Source organism: Hipposideros armiger, unplaced genomic scaffold (assembly GCF_001890085.2).
Source record: "Hipposideros armiger isolate ML-2016 unplaced genomic scaffold, ASM189008v1 scaffold_643, whole genome shotgun sequence".
NCBI lineage: Eukaryota > Metazoa > Chordata > Mammalia > Chiroptera > Hipposideridae > Hipposideros > Hipposideros armiger.
This window is the reverse complement of record NW_017731993.1, coordinates 278,846-282,755: the sequence shown is the minus strand read 5'-3', so window position 1 is coordinate 282,755 and position 3,910 is coordinate 278,846. Positions and strand designations below refer to the sequence as shown.

General features: G+C 41.2%; 1 long non-coding RNA gene across 1 annotated transcript in view; it reads left to right on the top strand.

Moving 5' to 3' along the window:
• The window catches only part of LOC109372554 (uncharacterized), a 35,917-nt gene that overhangs the window by 20,155 nt on the left and 11,852 nt on the right, over positions 1 to 3,910 (top strand). Inside the window, exon 2 of the long non-coding RNA XR_002122065.1 lies at positions 1,681 to 1,768. This is a non-coding gene — a long non-coding RNA (uncharacterized LOC109372554). The remainder of the gene's footprint in view (positions 1 to 1,680; positions 1,769 to 3,910) is intronic.

The window sequence follows — 3,910 nt, the reverse complement described above, 5'->3', positions numbered from 1 at the left end:
AAACTTATCCATCACCTGCAAAAGTTTCCTCTGTTTGTTTTATTTTGTTTTGTTTTACCTTTTACCATTCACCATTTACTTCAGGCATTCTTGCTCTCCATCTGAATCAATTCTCAAGGAGTTTTAGTGTGGTTCTTTGATGGCATGAAGCGGGTGGACGTTTCAGTCCCGTCTAGTTTGGATATATATAAACTTATGACATACTTCTAGTTCATTGGAATCTTCAGCTCATAAAACATTTTAAGGATCTCTTTTTCCACATGGGGCTATGAAGCATCTCTGCCTCTCAGACAGCATAATGGCAAATTTCAAAATCCCAAAACACACAAACGGGAAGACTCCTTAGAGATTATATGATCCCATTATTTCATTTTATGGATTACAGTCTGAGCCATTTGTCCAAATATGGATAGTTCTCTAGAAACAATGAAAAGAGATAGACTGAGCTTCTTTTCTCAGACTCTGGATGGTACCCTTCATACATTGGCAAGAAGGCATAAGGACAGCTGAGTCAACACAGAATCAGGGCAGCCATCAGAAAGATGGGATTCAGCCTGATTACGATATTCACCAGCTAAGAAAGTCAGGTCCAGTGCCAAAACTATATTAGCACCTTTTCCAGAGCTTTTCCTCTGAACATGGTGCCTGGAAGGGCTACTTTGGTCTCATCCAAACACTATACTTCACATTATCTAAGAAGGCCCAAATGATGTCCTCCCCTGACCTGATGATAAAATACCGCTCAAACACTGATCAAACCTCCTTACTCAGAGGCAACCAAGTTGCAGTCGGATAAAGTATTTGGCAGAGTTTCCAGACTGAGAGCACATGCCAAGCGTAATTGGACGTGAGCATGATAAACAATGATGGACCACTGACAGACTGCGATGCTGTCAGGACAAGGCTCCCAGCCGTTCTGGAATTACAGAGAGATACTGGGAGGTCCAGCTGCATGCTTGGAATGCTGTCATCACAGCCTGCAGAAAACTCTTACTCCTATTTCCTTTAAAAACAACAACAAAAAATCACCATTTCATTCTGGTTTTTTGTTGTTTGTTTGTTGGGTGCTTTTTGTTCCATCCATTATTTTCCCATTTAACATGGAACTTCTGTAGCTTGTTTTTATTTCATGGCTTTTTGGGCAGTAAAGAAACTACACAGGAATTCTCAGCACTCCAGGGTGTTTAGAAGTGAGGGGGCGGGGCAAGGGGTTCTTGGAGCCTCAAGATGACCTTGGTCCATGTTCCAGGAGCATATTTAGAACTAACTTATAGTTTTCATTTTTTTTGAGGGGGAGGAGGAGGAAAAGATAACACTGACATATTATGGAGCAGCGAGTAAATTTGCATGGATTTTTAAGATAAAGCACAGATTTTAAGGAAATTCCTTGTTTGCAGCTGATTGCTTCCAGCTATTGACTGCTGACCTCTTGGGGCCCACGTATGAAAAATATAAGATTAGACATTTCAATGCACCTAAAATTTTTGCCTTTGGAAATATGATTACTACTACTGCTGCTGCCACAACGCCTTCTACTTCTCCTACTGACTACCATTGCTATTACTACCACTACTACTTTTGCTACTACTAATAACATGCACTCTTCTTCTCTTTCTTTCTTTCTTCCTTCCTTCCTTCCTTCCTTCCTTCCTTCCTTCCTTCCTGTTGGAGAAATTCCAGGACTCCAGGGAGATAGGACTGCTGCTAACTTCTGCAGAGCCTGAAAATACGGTGCTTCCTTTGACTTCTCATCTCAAGACACACCTAGGTAAGAACTAATAATGGCTAAAAACCATTAATAATACAGGCCAATATGCCAACATAGTGGTCATCAGTGCTTAACAAGCTTGTTCAGACCCACCCTAGATGTCCTGGGCTTACGTTAGGGTGACACACTGGGGTAAATGGATGACTTGGGCAGGGGTCCAGCTACCTGAGGTCTTTTCACTCTGAACTGAAGGGACTGATGTCACACCTGTAACCCATCTGTGGCACAACTCAGCAAGAGCTTAAGTTAGCCTACTCTTGGCAGCAAACAATTTTAAGTTTTTCAGTTAAGAAAACAGGAGACTTTTCTTTGGGCCGATTAATAACAGATGTGGAGGAGCTCTGACCACAAGACAGTGATCACGTGGAAGGAAGGCTGTTGTTTTCTTCTCTGGGTTCTGAGGTGCCTCTTGCTGGTGTTTCCAAAATGTTTGAGGCTTGATCTACTCTTAATTGGAAAAGAATGTCATTTGTTCATTCATTCATTCATTCATTCATTCATTCATTCATTCAACAAATGGAGTTCCTACCATTTACTGTGCACTCTGCTAGGCACTGAGCACTGGGGTAAATGGATGACTTGGGTAGGGATCCAATTATGGACCCCCTTGGGCAGATATAATTATGATCAGCCACAGACATGTTCCCTCCCATCATGGCGTTTTCCATCTAGAGAGGGACACAGATAAACAAGCAGATTTGAAGCAGCATAAGAGGAGAGAGGATACATGACACATGAAAGTGATACTGGGCCTGACTTTGGGCATCAGAAAAGTCTTCCAGAAAGTACAGTGTCTAAGCTAAGCGATGATGGAATTAGAAAAGTTAGATGAGGGTGGTGGAGGGAAGGTTGCTGGTAAAGGAAGCTGGAACTGGAGACCATGGGGTGGTGCTGGGGGGTGGAAGATTAGGAAAATGGTAGAAGGAGATGAAGACTGGAGTGTGGCAAGATAGGGAATTAGAGTCCACGTTATCAGTCACCTCCCAGCCCAGAAGAGCAGGGCCAACCCCACGTCAGGGTCCATCTTCCTCATTGCTTTTGGCTTGATAGGTCAGGCCTACCTCTCCAATGTTACTTAATTTGTTTTGGAACTGTCCTACAGATGTACTCTCAGTTGCTGGGATAGGAGACTTTGTGTAAATAAACATAAGGCTCCTGGTAGCTGGATTCATTTTGGATTCTTTTCTCCCAACCAAGATGTACAGATGAGGCCTTGGTTTCCAGGTCCTCACCAGGCTAGACCAAGGGGAAGGGAGAATGCCAGTTATCCAAGTGAAAAACGTGCTTAGAAAAAGCAAAGCACATGGACAGGGCTATGCTGCTATCTTTCTTTCTTTCTGAAATGCATTCCTAAGTGTTTGTAACCTCAGAAACTTTTGTCACAATGGGCAGAAGCAGAAAACTTAAATAATTCAATTATCCAGAGCTCTTAAAACTTATCAAAACATTATCTCCCAAAACAGTTTTGGGCCGAAATATTTTTAGGCAAATTCTTTCAAATCCTTAATTATGCAATTCTTTTCTTTCATAAACTTCTCTTGGAGACAGAAAAATATAGAATACTACCCAGTTCATTTTATGAAGCCAGAAAAATCTTTTAAAAACTCCCAAAATATATCTCTCTCCCCCTCTCTCTCTCTCATATTCTGCATCCTTCCCTTCCTCCATTCATTTCTCCTCCTGTTTCTCACATGCAAATATAACTATTAACCACAATTAAAAAGTTTCTAAAGAAGTTCCACCAAAAACACTAGTAAATTAAAATTTAAAACGTAGCAAAATAATAATTCACAAAAATATCATAATGGTTTAAGATAAGAAAATCAAATGATATAACACACTATATTAATAAGTCATATAAAAATAGTAGATACCAAAAAGGAATTCAATAAAGCTTGATGATTCCTTCTTTAAAAAACAAAAGGAGAATAGAAGGATACTTCTCAAAAATATAAAGAATATTCACATCAAAATAACAGCATATGGGGCTGGCTGAGTGGCACATTGGTTAAGAGTTGGCTTGGGACGCCAGCTCTGAGCAGCAGAGCCATGGTTCGGATCCCACATGGGCCAGTGACACTGCCCTCTACAGCTAAGATGGTGAACAACAGCTTGACCTGGAGCTGGGCTGCTGTGAGTTGC